General features: G+C 38.1%; 1 protein-coding gene across 1 annotated transcript in view; it reads right to left on the bottom strand.

Moving 5' to 3' along the window:
* The window catches only part of SLC8A1 (solute carrier family 8 member A1), a 490734-nt gene extending 473010 nt beyond the window's left edge, over nt 1-17724 (bottom strand). The window contains exon 1 of the mRNA XM_036752241.1: nt 17627-17724. The gene's annotated coding sequence lies outside the window, so the exon portion shown is untranslated. The remainder of the gene's footprint in view (nt 1-17626) is intronic.
* Nucleotides 17725-18163: the final 439 nt, after the last annotated feature.

The following is an 18163-nucleotide window of genomic DNA, read 5'->3' as shown; positions in this document are numbered from 1 at the left end:
GCCATTTTTATATGTTTTGGAGGGACTTGGCAGGGAGCTCATGCTAGTCCCTGCTTTCCAGCTGCCATCTTGGCTCCGCTCACTTTTTAGTCTATTTTTTGAAGTGTTATTTTCTGTAGTATTTTTTTGGGTTTCCTTTAGCAAGTCATTGACTTGTTTTTCATGGTTTTCTCGCATGACTCTCATTTCTCTTCCCATTTTCCCCTCTATTTCTCTTACTTGCTTTACCAGCTCCTTTTTGAGCTCTTCCATGGCCTGAGACCAGTTCATGTTTTTCTTGGAGGCTTTTGATGTAGGCTCTTTGACTTTGTTGACTTCTTCTGGCTGTATATTTTGGTCTTCTTTGTCACCAAAGAAAGATTCCAAAGTCTGAGTCTGAATCTGAGTCCATTTTTGCAGCCTGTTCATGTTCCCAGCCAACTACTTGACCCTTGAGTTTTATGTTGCGGTATGACTACTTGTAGAGTAGAGAGTACTTTGTCCCAACCTTTAGGGGATGCACTGTTGTTTTCAGAGCTACTTCTACACAGCAATCTCTGCCACACCAGTGCTTCTTCTCCCTCAAGAACTGCCAACCAAGATTGAGGCCCATTATCTAGGCAGGGCAAAATGCCCTCTGCTCTAATCTGCTGCTTAATTCCTCCCCCAGTGTGGGCCTGGGGCCAGAAGCAGCTGTAGCTGGGGCTCTGGAAGCAGCCTCAGAGCTGCACCACCTCCACTGCCTCCTGGGCGGTGGCTGATTGTGAACTCCATTCGCTCTGTCCCAGAAGTTTTGCCACTAACCTGCTCTTTGGTGTTTGTGGGTTGAGAAGTCTGGTAACTGCCACAGTTCAATGATTCAGGGTGCTAGGGCCTGTTCTACCTGGCTCCTGGTCTGGTTGGTCATGGCACAGCCCACACTGGGCTCTGTTCCGCTCTGCTCCCAGTCCCATGTGATAGACCCTTCCCAGCGACCATGCAGGCTGTCCTGGGCTGGAGCCCTGCTTCTGTCTGCTATTTCCTGGGTTTTGCAGCTCTAGAATTTGTTCAGAGCCATTTTTATAGGTGTTTGGATGGACCTGGGGGAGAGTTTAAGCAAGTCCCTGCTTTCCAGCTGCCATCTTAGCTCCTCCCCCTTGCATCAATATTTCTAAAGGAAAATAGGTGTTATTCCATTTAATTTTTCCAAACTTCCCAAATCCCCCTTCTACTTGAGGACTACTGACCACCCTGTCCCCATCTTTATTTGTCTCTTTTATTAATATATTCCAAACCCCAATGTACTCTCTGGCTTCCTAAATTTCAGAAATGTTGACATAAAAGAATGAAGTGGTGCAGGTAAATCATTTAAAAAAATAAATGGAGATATAAAGAGCAGTCATTCCTTTCAGGGAGAAAGGAGCCATTCCGGTACAGTGAAACAGTTGATCAATTTGGAGTAAGAGGACCCAGGTTCAAATCCTTCTACGATTCTATCACTTATTGCCTATGTAACCTTGAACAAATCATTTCACCTCCCTGGCTCTTCGTTTCTTTGTCTATAAAACAAGGAATTGGATTAGATGTTGTCTCTCTTAAGAACTCTTACAGCACTAAGTCTATGATCCTATAACAACAGTGATTTAAATGTGTCTCTGTAGGAATTACTAGTAAGTTGGGGATGATTCCCTTCAAATTTGTTGCTTTGAAAAACTCTGAGGAGAAAGCTAAGGACCTTTGTGCCATTCATTTGTCCATAAAACCCCTACTAAATGGATACTAAAAGCATGTCAGGCCTCCTTTTGTGTAAAGCCCTCCTAAGTCTCTGTGATAGGTTATACAATATACTGTTCCTACAAACTGGCTAGTGGCATGGAAATCTTGTACTCAATTAAAACATTAAGCCAGACATCAAAGGAGAAGTTTTAGGACAGTCTGCAAACCCAGAAGCCTGCATCCCTTCCCACGTTCCCCTTACCTCCATCCCACACTTTCGTCCCAAGACAAAATCAAAAATGGTTAGATTAATTCCAATTAAGTCAAGCGCATTTATGGAGGGTTTACTATGTCAGGGCCACTTTGCTAGGTGCTGTGGGAGGATAGTATAGTACATAAGAGTTCTTGCTTCAAAAGGTGTCTGAAGAGATTGTCCCAGAGTAACTAAGGGGTTTTGATTTCAGTGAGGGGGTGAAAGTGAATTCCTTCCCGCTGCCTTGCATGGTCACCTGTACTCAGATACTCTTTAAGGAACATCATCAAATCTACCACTTATTATGAGAATACATTATTCCCTTATTCCATGTTATATAGTTTCTCTTATGTTATGTTTCCCAACATAACTTCAAAAATAGTAAATCTAAAAGAGGAAGAAAGAAAGAAAGAAATGAAGGAAAATAGAAAGAAAGAAAGAAAGAAAGAAAAAAAAAAAGAAAGAAAGAAAGAAAGAAGGAAGGAAGGAAGGAAGGAAGGAAGGAAGGAAGGGAGGAAGGAAGGGAGGGAGGAAGGAAGGAAGGAAGGGAGGAAGGAAGGAGAAAGAAAGGGAAGAAGGAAGGAAGGACAGTAAGAAAGCAGAGAAAGAAGGAAGGAAGGAAGGAAGGAAGGAAGGAAGGAAGGAAGGAAGGAAAGAAGGAAGGAAGGTAGGAAGGAAGGAAATATTGCAAATGTATTACTCATTCTCGAAGAGTGTTCTTTAAAAAAAAGTTGCCAGACTTTCACATATTTCTCAGTTGAAGATATCTGATTGGCAGGCTTTCCTTTTCACATATGTTCTAGCTTTTGAAGTAGTTACAATCTGCCATCATGACTCATGAAAATAGAAGCAGGAATAGAATCCTCAGAGTTTTGAGTTGGAAAGGACCTTAGAGGTTACAGACCCAGTGAGATTGTTACTTGCTCAAAGTCACACAGGTCCAGAAGCAATATTAGAATCAAAGGACCCAATTTCAAATACTATGTGTGAAATTTAATACCTAGGTGACCTTGGGCTGATCACTTACCCTCTCTGGTTATTTTTTCTCATCTATAAAATGGGGATGAGGGATTGGAATAGATGCCCTCTAAGGTCTCTACTAGGTCTTAATCAATTATTCTAGAATTCCCAAATTTTTCTAGGATAAAAGACCTAAAATCCTTGAAGGAAATACCCATTGTACAGAATGTAGTGTGCTACTGTTATGGTGCACCCCTCATTAAAAATCACCTTAGGATAAGTAAAATGTCTCCAGTTCCTCATTGGATTGATACCTGAAGATATTCTGTTGTCCATTCACTTATCCCACTTTATGCAGAAATGTCATATTCTGACTAAACTAACCTGCAATCTATATAAACCTATGATTTGTACAGTTACTCAAATACTTCTGCAATGCTGCATGGTCTTTTGAGCATGCCTAGTTTAGCTAACATGGAGTCCATTGCATCTCCTCCCACATGGATTGGGTAGCTTTCTTGATTAACTATTTGCACCTTTAAAAGTGGAAAGACTAAGTAGTTTGCTCCCTTTTTGGTAGCATCTCTCTTTCTGGAATCTTTTCAGCTGCATTCTTTTTGGTGACTCTTATGCTCTGGGTGCTATCTGCTGCACCCTGCATGGATGTCATGAATTGAACTGGTGTGAAAAGAGAGACTTTCCTTATCTTGCTTACCTTCTTGATCCCAGCCCCAAGACTTGGGCCTGGGGCTATTTGTTTCTGTTCAGTATTACTTGTCCTCAGTTTCAGGTGCTGAAGTGATCCCCATAGGACCAAGAGTCTGAGTCATGGCTGTCTTGGAGCTAGGATTGCAGGTTAGGTGCTAAAGCAGCTATGCAGACTGACCTGGGTCTCAGGAGGCTCTGTTCATCTCAGGAAGCCCTGACAAGTAAGCATGCCTAGGACTCCATACTGGAGAACTCCAAGAAGACTGAAGAGATTGGAGCTTTTCCATTCTCACCAATTCTACCTTGCCCTGATACAGATGAGGGGCATTGATCTTCACCAATATGGAGAAAGTCCAATGCCAATGGGATTACATTATATATAGGACTATTGATAGTTCTGGTGTTTTTAAAATTTATTTTATTTTTAATTTATAGTATTACTGATAAAACTAGCTAACTTTGCTTTCTTATCATTCAATCATTCATTTGTGCCCAACTCTGTGACCCTCTGGTTTGGGTCTTACTGTCTGTGGGGTTTTCTGGGCAAAGATATTGGAGTTATTTACAATTTTTCTCCAGTGGATTAAAGCAAACAGAGGTTAAGTGACTTGCCCAGAGTCACACATCTAGCAATTGGATGAGGCCATATTTGCACTCAGCTCTTCCTAATTCCAGGCTCTATTCTCTATTCACTGAACCATTTAGCTGCCTTCCAGAGCAAACAGCATTAAGCCATTTGCCCAAGGTCACACAGTTAGCGAAGGTCTGAAGTTGCACTTAAACTCAGGTTTTCCTGACTCCAGGCCCAGTGCGCTATCCACTGAGCCATCTAGTTGACCATACTTGTTACTTTTTATGGATTGATTGGATTATACTATGAGTATGCATGTACTTTTGAAATATTTATGTTTATGTTCTGTATGTAGTTAGGCATGTTGTCATTGTACTACCCTCCCAAGTGAAGTTCTATATAGTGTCATGTCTATTGCATGTACTGTTATATGCATTCATTTCATTTTAGTTTCAATGACACTGAAGGCTAATTACTTAGGATTCCAGGAAAAACATACTTTTTCATATAAGGCACTGATGTTTGTTTTTATATTGCATACTTACAGGTTTTGGACTTGCCTCAACTAAACTTTGAAAGGGACTGCAAAAAGATTCAGCCAAAGGGAAGAATGTAACCTCAGCCCCAAAGCACATTGGTATGGGACTCTCTCCTTATTGGTGGAGATCAATGCCACATGCTTTCATCAGGAGTGAGGTGGAGCTGGTGATGGTGGGAAAGCTCTGGTCTACTCACTTTCTTCACTCTTCTTGGAGTTCTCCTCAAGCTTCAAGTCTTCTTCAAATTTTAATCAGGCGCTAGTCCTAGGCACTCTGGCTTCTCAGGGCTTCCATAACAACCTGGTCTTGTGCTGCAACACCCCACCTTCAATCCTTGCTCCGAGGTCATCATGGCTCAAACTCCTGGTCCTGGGTACCACCTCTGGCACCTGTAACTGAAGAGAAGCAACACAGAACAGAAGCAAACATGCTCTGACACACTGCTCAGAGCCAGAATAAAAATGATGTAAGCAAGGGGAAGGGACGTTCCTCCCTTCTCACCTGTTCATTTCATGGTGTTCATGTTGCGTCCAACAGATAGGAGTCATAAAAAAAAGAATAGCCAGAAAGATGGCAGAAAGACATGTGCTGCCAAAAAGGAGCAAATGGCTCAGTCTTAGCACTTATAAAGAAACTGTCAGCCAATCAAGGAGGTGACTCTCACTTATGTGAGAGGGGATGAGGTAGGGGATGCAGTGGGTTCCATGTTAGCTAGAGCGGGCATACTCAAAGGGTTAGCCAGATTTACACTTCTAAATAAAAATGATAGCTGTCTGTCTCTGAGATTAAAAACAAGTGAATGCTGGATCACTTGTCATAGAAGCTTTAGTAGGGAAAGAGGTCTATTAGCTTGTTTAAGGTCATATATACCTGAAAGAACAACTCACCCTGTTGAACTTCCAGACAGCATGCTAATATTTTTAACATCCATTAAAATACACTAGCAAGAGAGGTGCAGATCTGAGTTAGACTCCAGCCTCAGGCACTAATTAGGGAGTCATTTTACTCTCAGCCTCAGTTTCTTTATCTGTAACCTATCTCATAGGGTTGTTATGAGAATAAAATGAGATGATACCAGTAAAAAGGAAATCTTAAACTACTATATAAATGAGTTGTCATGGTCATCATCAATATTATTAATCAGGTTATCTTACAATTATCAGATTATTAGGTAATCTTATGAAAAAACTTAATCACATTCCCCATTCAAAAAAATGGTTCACATTTCTATAACCCTTCAGAGTTGTCCATGAACTTCTTTCACAACTACCCATGAAATAGTTTGTCTAAGTTTTATTATTGCCTTTGTCCTCAGAAGAGTAACTGAGGTTCAGAAACTTAACATAACCTGTCCACAATCTATTCCACACTTCCTATCAGAGCTGGGATTTGAACTCATGCATCTGCCAGTAGACTCAACATTCTTTCTTGTATAATATACTTAGGGATGTTAGGAAGCCTTAATGAGATAAGCAATACACATCTTAAAATGCTATATGTTGTTGTTTGGTCATTTCAGTTTTGTCTGACTCTTTGTAATCCTATTTGCAGTTTTCTTGGAAAAGATACTGGAGTGGTTTACCATTTCCTTCTACAGCTCATTTTCCAGATGAGGAAATTGAGGCAAACAGGGTTAAGTGACTTGCCCATGGTCACACAGTGAGTAAGCATCTGAGGATGGATTTTAACTCAGGTCTTTCTGATTCCAGGCCTGGACTCTATCCACTATGCCACTTACCTGTCCAAAGGACTGTATAAATACCAGTTATTATTATTCAAATTTGGGGATCTCTTAATTCCCTGATTCCTTAATTCCCTTCTACTGTAATTTTACTAAGCTCAAGCAATGTTTATGGAATAATACAGGGGTGTGCTGGAAAATATTTAACAGCTGGGATCTATGGGGGAAAATATATGCACACACACTTTTAAATTTAATCTGCATTATTAACCCTTTATTAAATGTATACCTTAAACAAAACAATAAGCCAAGCCCCGATTTGTAGCAGATTGACAACTTTTGTTTTTGTTTTTTTGGAGGAGGGAAGGCAGGGCAATTGGGGTTAAGTGACTTACCCAAGGTCACACAGCTAGTAAATGTGTCAAATGTCTGAGGCCTCATTTGACCTCAGGTCCTCCTGACACCAGGGCCAGTGCTCTACTCACTGCACCACCTAACTGCCCCAGGAATGACAATTTTTGAGGTGAAAATACTTACACTGACAATTTCACAATAGGTTCTCACCAGCAGATTAAAGAGGACTCAATAACTTTCTAACTGCTGGTTCCTTTGAACATGCCTTGAAATTTCCTTCCTCCATTCTTTTCATTCATATCATTCTCTTGACTGAATGCCTTTACTATTCTGCCTACCTGCTTTCTACTTTATCTTTCAAAGCCCAAATCAAGTCCCACCTCCTGTATCCTTCCCTGACTGTAGGAGGATCATGAGATTTATCATTTAATATAACTCCTTTGCTGTACAAATTCAGAAACTGAGACCTAGAAAAGTTAAATGATTTGCCCAAGGTCACACAGATAATACATTTCTGTCCTTGTAACATTTCTCATCTATGTCCCGTTCTGTACTTAGACACTGCCACACCTCTGGTTCAGGCCCTCCTTATCTCACACCTTGCCTATTGCAATAGCCTGGTGAGTGTACTTGCTGCCTCAAGTCTATCCCCACTCTGATCCATCCTCCTCGAAGCTGTCGAGGTGATCTCTTTGAAGCCTAGCCCTGACCACATCTTTACCCTATTCAACAAATGACAATGGCTCCTTATTGTCTCCAGGGTTAAAGACAAAATCCCCTGCTTGGCTTTTTAATACCCTTCATAACCTAACCTCTTTTTATCTCCCAAGACTTACACTTTATTCCACTCTGTATTCTGTGATTCAGTGACAGTATCCTCTTTGCTGTTCAAGTCTAAGCATTTTTATTTGTGGTCTTTTTTTTTGTTTAGTCAAAAAAAGTTTAATAAAAAAATTAATTCCCATTTGCTCTATAGAACACCATAGAAAGTAATTCAATAAATTACAAATGACATTTTTTAAACTATGGAAAGCAAATTCAGATTACAAAGAATACAACTGGACAATATTCCAAATGTACAATAGAAAAAAAAAACTGGACTAAGACATGAACCCTAAAACACAAGGCAATAATAGGTATAATTCTTTTAGTAACTACTAACTCTCACTTGGATAGCCTTACAACTAGAACTGAGAACTCTCTGACTTAGTTTCCTTGTCTGTGAAATGTAGTGGTTGTGATGCTTATAGTATCTGCTTTGCAAGGCTACTGGGATCATCAGTAGATACATCTGAGTTATCATTAATAACCATAACCATAACAATGTACTTGCATTGTAGCATTATTTTTTAGAGTCATATTCTGTCTCTTAGCAAGATACTATGTTATCCTTGACTGCTTTGTGTTACTTACACAGCTAATACAATGCCATATCCATAAATGCTTTACAAGGATTGTTTAAATTGACTGATTGAAAGGCTTTAGTATTAACATTTTTACCTTTGGCATAAATTTGAATAATAGATCATGTATGTTGATTGTTTATGATATTCTTGGCATCAAAAATGCTAAAGTTCACTTATGATAATAGCGACATAATTAATATCAAAGATTATAGGTTGATAGGTACAACAAGAACCTGAAAAATCAATTTATAGTTTTAAGAAATAAAATGGATTCATAGACTTGGGTCTGGAAAAGATCTTAGAAGTCAATTATTCTAACCCTCTCTTTTTTATAGATGGGGAAAGTGAGGTCTTGAGCAATCAAATAATTTGTTTGGGATCACACAGGTAGGAGCTCATATTTGAAATCAAATGCTTTGACCCCTGCCAAAAAAAATCTGCTCTTGATTACTCTTTTTCTTTACATAGAACACTACTTCTCAATAAGGGTTTCCACACAAAACTGTAACTAGGAATTTTTGTGACTCAATAATATAATCATGGCTAGTTGTGTGAGGCATACCCTTATTTTGAAAGCTTCATGACCCTTTTCCATGGTGGAGAGGGGAAATAACCCTGGACCCAAGGGAATCAGGCTGTTACTAAGTAGGCTGCCATGGGGGTGGGAGTGAGGGAGCCTGTCTTTTAATTCTAGCAGCTTCTTGGTTTCTCTTTCATAATTTATCTTGACTACAGTCACACCCATGCCACATAAGTGTAAACTTGGGGCAACATTCTTTTCAAAAAGATTTCTGGATATGGGAGGAATTAATTTTGGTCCATCATTGATTACCTTTCTATTTTAACCAATTATTCATTCTAACTAGATGGAATTCCGCACTTTCTGTGCAGCTGAAGGACTGATGTTGTTGTCAATGTCCACTAAATCTCAAGTCCCAAACACCCTACACTGGGTTTCCTCTTGTATTTTCTTTTTAAGCTAAAACCAAGTTTTCACTACCTCCTCTGCACTCCACCCCCAACAATCAGCAATATACCTAGTTGCCTGTTTGATAAAATCCCCACAGAAGCCAGAGTCTTTAAATCACAAAAGAACACAACTATAATCAGCAAAAATCAGTCTCAAGGAGGATCTATAGGAACAATGCAAATACTGTTTTTTGCTTCATTATGTTTACGGTCCCATTTGGAAATTCCAAAGGTCTATTTCCTCACTTTCCCCACTGTCCTCAGGTTCCCTGGCTACCTGTGGAATAGAAATGTCACTGTCAGAGATTAAGCAGGTCTTCTGAAAATAGGACCTTGGCTCTCTTCCATACTTTAAAATTAGTTCATTTTTAGATAAGAAGGAATGTTACCCTTCAGAAGCTCAGAAGCAAGTCCACCAGTTGAAATTTTAGGAGACAAGTCTTCCAGAAATTTAATGAATGATCTCTGAGTAATTTTACGATTTCATATCCATAATTGCCCATGTAGGTGAAGGCAGAGCACAACAATAAAATGATGACGTGTTCTCTTTTCTTGAACAACAAAGGAAATTGAAGAAAAGATTAGTTTGTAGAGGAACTGGACTGCCAATTTACATATCCTGAATTTATGGGATTAATGCAAACCTTTTTCCTTCAGGTGGGACTTTGAATCTGAAAACTATGCTTTCTGTCCTATTCTCTTCATAGGCAAGTCAATTAAAATCTTTTTCCTGTCTTCAAAATGGTTATGATATTGTTCTTCTTGGAATAATGTAATGAATTAATATCTTAATCCCTTTAAATATTCATTTGGAGATACATGAATAATAATTAGTTTACATTTATGTGGTTTTTTAAGTTAAAGCTTTACCTACAAAATCTAATGTGATCCTCACAACAACCCTTTGAAATATGAATTACATTTATTTGACAGTTGAGGAAATTCAGGTTGACAGGGATTGAATGATTTGTCCATGAACACACACAACTCGAAAGGATTAGAAATCAGGTCTTAACTTCAAGGCCAGCATTCTTTGCACAACACCAGAATCTCTCTGAAATTGAAATGAATAGCAATATTTTTTTATCATATCTACTACTGAACTGACAGGTTTAACATTTTAATTCTTGATCATATTCAAACCTTCCATTCAGAAACAATGCTGTTTCTCCCCCCCACCCCCATGTACTATCTCTATCTTTATTCAAACAGTCACACTACTGGTTCATTCTAACAAGTTTTTTGTTTTTGACCATCTGTCTGTGATACCATGGAATCCATTCTATTAGTTGGCTAGCCATTTAAGCTATATTTTTTTCTTTGCTACAAATCCTACTAAGCGTATTTTCACTGGCCTCCTTATAGTTCCTCACACATGAGATGGCAATTCTCAACTCTGCATTTCCATTGGCTGTCCCCTGTGAATGGAATGCTCTTTTTCCTTACCTCTGACTTCTAGCTTCACCTGGTTTCCTTCAAGAAAGAACATGTTCCTCCTGCATGAAGACTACCCTGTTTTCCTCTGCTGCTAGTCTATTGTTAAGATTATCTTGCATTTACACTGTGCCTATATTTTTATGTACATAATTATTTGTTTTTTGATCACCAGTCTATGATACCATGGAATCTATTCTATTAGTTGGAGAGTTGTCTAAGCTATTTTTTTCTTACTAAAAATCTTACGAAGCATATTTTCCAAGTATAAGGGATCTTCTACATTAGAAAAGGAGCTCCTTGAGAACAGATACCATTCTCATTTCCCTTGCATTTAGCACAGCACATACAGCAAATACTCAATGCTATCATGTTTATTGATTGATAGATGTTTCTCATGATAAACTGCCTCCAGATCCCTCTGAGTTTATTGGCTCCAAAATGACCCCATTTTTATTCTTCATTTAATTTATTAAATGTATTATCTTTTCTCTTTTCTTTTACCTGGCTTCATCAAACTAAGTGTCTTTTTTTTCCTTCAAAAGAAACCTTTAAAAAATGGCAGCATGGCCACCTTTGAGGAACCCTGGCACAATAAGATATCATGAGCATAGGGGAAGAAAGATATTTAACATTCATTCTTCTGCACCTAGAATATAAAAGAGTATGGAGGGCAAAGTTTTTTTTAAGTTTTTATTCTCCTTTGCACACTAAATTAGTGGCCACATTTGATTATCATAATTAAATGTGTATCTTCCACATAATATTCAGAGTGGTTAATGTCCTGTGTCGAGCTTATAAATATTGCTAAAACTTAAGGTGAAGAGAAAATAAAGATAGGTTTCTTGTTCTCCTTTTAGATTCATAATTCCATATGAAATATTTTCCCAAGATTAATTTAACTGTATATTTCTATGGAACATATTAATCACATCTTAAAGAAGTCAAGATTGTTAAGATCCTTTTTTAAATTTTTTTTTTCATTTTATTATCTTTTTAGAGGTATTCAGGGTTAAGGGACTTGCCCAAGGTCACACAACTTAGTAAGTATCTGATGCTGAACTTGAACTCAGGTCCTCCTGACTCCAGGGCTGGGCTACCTAGCTGCCCTAATTGTAAATATCTTTAATTTCATGCCATATGAGGATTGGTTGAAGGAACTAGGACTGCTTGGAGAAAAGAAAACTCAAAGGGAACATGGGAGCTTACTTCGAGCATTAGAAGAGTCATATAGATTAGCGTCATTCTGTGTGATCCCTAAGAGCTGGGTTAGGTGCAATGAAAGGACATTGTAAAGTGTCAAATCTGGACTTAATGTCAGGAAAAAAAACCAGACAAAATATCCAAACATAGCAAAAAATCCCCAAAACCAAAAAACACCCTTTTTAACCAGTAGAGTTATCCATATGTGAAATAGTCCATTTTGGGACTTGGTGGGTTTCTCCTCATTGAAGATCTTCAAGAAGAATGTGGCTGTCCCTTTTTTGGGCATTATTTCCTATTTCTTCTGCGTATAGCTTGCTTTGTATATATTTGTTGGCATGTTCTATCCCCCATTAGATTGCAAACTCCTTGAGGACAGGTCATGTCTTTTACCTCTTTTCATATCCTCAGCATTTAGCATAATGCCTTGCACAGGTACTTAATAAATATTTATTGACTTATTAATTGATTGAATTATCATAAAGTAACTGAAATTTGAAAGGGCCCTGATTTATTAGTCTGACATTCCACCAATTTAAGAATTCCTGCAGGAGTATTCTTAATACATCTTTATCCAGGCTCTGCTTATAGACTTTCACTGGCAGAGACCTCAACAATTCAATTGAACAAACTATTATTAAGCACTTATTATGTGGAAGATACTATTCAAGGTACTGAAGATACAAAGACAAAAACAAAATAGTCTAAGGAGCTTACATTCTAAACCTACCACTTCATGAATCATCCAATTCTGTTTTTGGAAAGCTTGAATTATGGAAAAATGCTTCCAAAGATCGAACTGAAATCTGAGATGATATTTCTTTATAGGCCCCAATTCTTTTCCTTCCTTAGAATTTCGGCTAGTGTTTGTTCTGGAGAGAAAACCTTCTTGTCCAGTGTGTGTGTGTGTGTGTGTGTGTGTGTGTGTGTGTGTGTGTGTGTGTATGATAAACTAAAGTGTTGTTGTTTTTAGTAGTTTTCAGTTGTTTCTGGCTCTTCGTTTGTGGTTTTCTTGGCAAAGATACTGGAATGGTTTGCCATTTCCTTCTCTAGTTCATTTTACTGATGAGGAAAGTGAGGCAAACAAGGTTAAGTGACTTGCCCAGGGTCACATAGCTAGTAAGTGTCCTAGACCAGATTTGAACTCAGGAAGATGAGTCTTCCTGACTCAAGACCTGGCACGCTATCCACTATACCACCTATCTGTCCTTAAACTGAAATGCCCTTGTGCATAAACTCAGATCATTAATGTTTCTGAAATTGCTGATATTTATTACAAAGAAAAAAGAGGGAAAGATGCAAAATATGAATATTCCTCAAACCAGTGTTGCTACCCAGAATTAATGAGCTCTTTCAAGGTGGTGACTTTGATGTTGTACTAAAACAATATAACATTACATTTAATAGCTACAGCTGAGAGCTATAATGTCACATATGCATATTTTATGCCTTCTGATAATTGGGATCAGTATCCATCTTTGGTGCATGCAGTAGAGTCCAAGAGATAAGAAGGGTGCCCACATCAATCTTGCATTGCAGAAGCATATTCTATCAATCAATCAATCTATCTTCTGTCTCTATCCTGTCAATGGAAGATTACATTAATTACATGATTTATATTTCTGGTAAGGAGTATACTTTCCAGTTTTCCTATGGTTTTCTTAAAAAAATACCATAAAGAAATTCCTGATAACATTTTCAGCCTTTATTGCTGCTTAGTGTGGTCTGCAGGCGAAGCTATTTGGTGGTTCAGAAAATCCATTTTCTCACCAGCTGTGTCTGCTATTATCTAATCTGCTTCCCCCCTTTTATTTGCTTAAATAACTCACATATCCCCTGGAAATGGAAAATGAGCTTGGAAAGATTCTGATATTAAAGGAATACTGAGTGTAGAAAAAGTCTATGCCATCTTTTGAATGAAGATATTTGAAGTATTCCTTTAAATTCTCCCTAGTCCATCAAGATCTTCAAATATTCAAGCTTTTTATTTTTATTTTTTTGAAACTGAGTTTCCCTATTTTTCTAAGGTTAGAATTATAGTGGCCACAAATGGGCCAAATTCCAATAGTGATCAGTGCAGAAGCTTTGACTTGTTCCATTTTTTTTTTACCTGGGTCAGTTTACCACTCCATAGGCAGCTTAATACCCTTCTGCTCCTAGGGCTCACCATATTGGTGCTGGATTTAGTGTGGATATATGATCAACTTTAGCCCTACAGAAGCCCAGACCTTCCCACCTCAGGTGATCCTTCATCCTCAGCATCCCAGTATTAGAGTGATAATAGGTGATTATAGGTATGAGTGATTTCATCTAGCTAAAAACCCTACCTTTCAATTAACCCAATAATTTTTATTTTTCTTGACATTCTCAAAGCTCTGAAATATATTCACATTTAAAAGCTAGACCAACAATTATGTCAATTGGTGATTCTATTTTCTTTTCTGCTTTTAGATTAGAACATTCTTTTTGACCCCTGTTATACCCTGCTAATTATTCCACATCCTTTCATTTAGAAGACTCCACTTAGCAAACTTGAAGAGGGCTAGTGTGGAATTAGGGAAGAATGGGTTTCTTTTAACAGCCATAACATCCATGTTGGCCTTCAAATGAACTTGGAACAAGACAGAAAGAGCCAGGTGGAATGATGACCTCCATCCTTGTTCTTTTGTTTTGCTTTGCCATACAACTATGACATCGACAAAATTACTGCTCTCCCAACAGAAGAAAGATAGAAGTTATTTCCTTCTGGCTTAGGGACAACTGTATTTAATCTCTTCAATTTCCCAAGCCTAGAGTTCCCCTTTCTATAGAAAGAATCATCTATTATGTGCAGGAGGTCAATACTCAAATGAGGGTAGTCATCATGGAAAAAGACTCCCTTTCCCAGGGGGCTGAAAACATGCTTCCTGATAACTAATCCAGGCTGATTGTACCCAGAAAGTGGAAGACATTTTGAGCAAGTTTTAACTTTTTAACCTCTTGGATTTGTTTTAAGAATCACAGAATATTTCTTCAAGGTCCTGCTTTTTTCACATTGGGCTCTTAATGCAGTCATTTCTTTTCTAAAAATATGATACATTCATTAATTCAACAAGAATTTATTAATCATATACAACCTGCCAGACATTATACTAGGTGCTATAGATACACAGATAAAAGAGAAGTCATTGCTCACAAAAAGCTTATATCTTACTGAGGTAGGGCAAACAACAAGTACATAGATCAGTAGGTACAAATAGATATGGGTATATATAGGTGATAGATAGATAGATAGATAGATAAATAGATAGATAGATGGATGATAGATACTAAATGTCGATTAATGTGAAGAGGTTTAGAGAGGAATAACAACTGAGGGAAACCAGAAAAACCCCATGTAATAGGAAGGAGCATGGGCCTTAGCCTAGCCTTGAGGGAAGGTAGGAATTTTGGAGGAGTATATAAAGTAGGAGCACATTCTCTAGGTATGAAAGATAGCCTGTGCAAAGGCTCAGAGACTGGAGGTAATAAGCTGTGTACAAGAAACAGTAGGCCAGTTGGACTGGAAAATAGAATTCATGGACTAATGTGAAGTCAACCTGGTGAGGTAGGCTGGACACATTGTGAAAATCTTCCGTTGCCAAACAGAAGAGTTTATATTTCATCTTATAAGCAATAGATACACTAGAAGTGAGAGACATGGTCAGAGTTACCTGGCTAACATTCCTGGTACATGAACAGGATCATTAATGAATGCTGAAGGAGTTTGGAGTAGAAAGACCAAGAAGACAGAATGGTATTTGTCAGGAGTTTTCTTCCTTAAATGTTCGAGTTATAAAAAGCAGTGTGCCAATCTGTACTACTTACATCCCCTTCCTGAAGTTTTACTCTTTCCTAAAGAAAAACTGGGAGCAGACGTTCGCCATGTTGAGAGCACACTTGAAATGCATTTGGCAGTAAGCAAAGGCTAGAGCAGCAGATGATGTCATCTATGCATTGCATCTGTTCCCGAATACCAACGGCAACGTTTCTACGAGCCTTTTCCATATTGAAAATTGCAAAGGTTCCCGCTGTGCTGTTCCTTTTGGAAAGTTGGCTGGTATGGAGTGTTTAATTAAGTATTTTCAAACCATCCTTTTGTAGGCCTGTTCCACTTTAGCTAAAGTTATGACAGCTTGTCACTGTTAGTTTAAAAAAAGGATGCATAGTTTATTCTTTTTTTCACAAGCATAAAAGATTAGTATTTTTAAATGAAATAAAATAGCAGATCTCAGAGATGCAGAAAGGGTGAGCTGGAATGTGTGTCCATGTAGAAAGGATCTAAATAAAATGGCTTGTTGGTTTAAAATAATGATCAGGCTGTGAAAATATCATCCATTAGTATTACAGTTATAAATATAATTTTATCCTAATAAAGATGATTCATTTTTATAACTTTAATAGAGCTGCAATGCCATCTAACTTTCCCAAGCTCCAACTCTCTTTGCCATAAGCATGCATTAAAGATACCAACTATTTTGGAAGACTTATCCATTACAAGTTGGGCCAAATGTAATTTCACTTTCAAAGCTATATAACACATACAATGGATATCTTTTAACATAATGTTTCACATTGGTTTTCTTTCCTTCCTAACAGTAGTTTCCAAACACTCCCCTTACTAGTTATTTAGAGGTCAAGGAAGGAAAGTCACCCTCAATTTATTTTTATTTCCTCTCAAGCCCTGCTATCTGATTATAAATGAACAATTATAAGAGTTTGCTCAAGTCTTACTTGAATTACAGAAATATTTCCCCCATAATGGCAATCTTGACTTTGAATTTATTCTATTTTCAAAAATATTATTTCATCAATCCTTGACAGAAAACAAAAACAAAAACATATACAACCACCTACATTTCCCCCCTTGACTTTGATGAGAGTTATGCAAGACTTTACCAGTTTCAATACTTTTAAAAATGGTTTCACAGTCCAATCATCATATCTGAAAGACTAGTCTTAGAACTGACATATGTAAATTACCTGAAGCACCCTATACAATGCAATGGTATAGACACTGCATTATTGAGGTTACAGATCTGTGGGGATTCCACTTACCACCTTTGATAAATGTAATTGTTTTTGCATTCAGTCATGACAGCTACCTTTGTAACATGGCTAATGACAAAATAAATAAAATCCTAGGGATATTTTCTTCTCTATTTCTTTTCTTCCTGAAAACATTCAATTTGAAGGAACGCAGTTGAGAGAAGGCCAGTGCACACAGCTGGCTTCAGCAATTTCAACTTTCGCAATACTACGTCTGTGAAAGCAGCCCAAGAATCTTTGAACAGGATGTAATCAACCTCAGATCTACAGAGAGCCACTTTGAAAATGATTTCAGCTGCCAAAAAAAAATAATGTCATTTACAAGCAACTCTTCCTATGTCCAATTAAGCAATAGCCAAACATGTTAGAGAGGGAAGAAAAGCTTCTGTAGGGAAGGCAGGGGTGCAGGAGCGATGTGAGACAGATAGAGACCTGGTGCACCCCACCCAAAAGAAAACAGAAAGAATGTGCAGAGAACACTAAGAAAAACATCAATTCATTCCAAAACACCCAACGAATGTGAAGAGATTCATATTAACCAGTTCCACGCTCCAAATGGTGAGTAACCCGGGACAAAAGAGCATGATTTGGCATCATTTGTTTTCTGTCACTTTGCCTGTCAATCCTAGTTGTTCTTTCTCCATAGTACTACAAAGGACCCCAATCTTTCTCAGTTCAAAATACTTACTGGCAGCATTCCAAGGGGGAGGGGAGGGGAGGGAAAGGGAGAAGGGAGGATGGAGAATCACAGAAAACGACCGTTAAACAAGTTTTGGTAGCAAATATGCAAGCAATGCATTCACTTACCTCTGTCCTATCTCTGCAGCTCAGCGTTGAGCTAGATGGAAAAAAAGAGGAGACCCTTGGAAGAGCTTCTCTAAATTTACCAGCAAGAAGGGACCTGGGATGCTTGTCCTTTAAGTGTCTCTAAACATGGTTTGCATAGCTGGATCTCGGCTTATCTGTACTTTTCTGCTTTCGCTTCCATACATGGGTCTGTTCCCAACAGTAACTCCAAGCTGTCGAAAAGGAGTTATCTGGCAGCATTTAGCTTCAGCCGACACATGAATGGTAACATATAGCTGATTAGGCTTGGATGCATATAAATTTACATATATAGCCTACACATGTACATGTAAGTATATGAATTTATGCACACGCACACAAACCTTTTAGCTTAGCCCATTTCTCACTCTGGTATCCTGCCATGATGACTTTTTTGAATTAACTTGAGATGATGAAGTGGTAACAATACTTGATTTGAATGCAGAGGACCTGAGTTCAAATCCTGACTCTTTGACTTAGTATCTATATAACTTTGAACAAGTTGCTTTACCACTCTGG

This window comes from Trichosurus vulpecula, chromosome 3 (assembly GCF_011100635.1).
Source record: "Trichosurus vulpecula isolate mTriVul1 chromosome 3, mTriVul1.pri, whole genome shotgun sequence".
In the NCBI taxonomy this organism is placed as follows: Eukaryota; Metazoa; Chordata; class Mammalia; order Diprotodontia; family Phalangeridae; genus Trichosurus; species Trichosurus vulpecula.
Note: the sequence above shows the minus strand (reverse complement) of the source record. Positions and strands in the feature narration are given on the sequence as shown.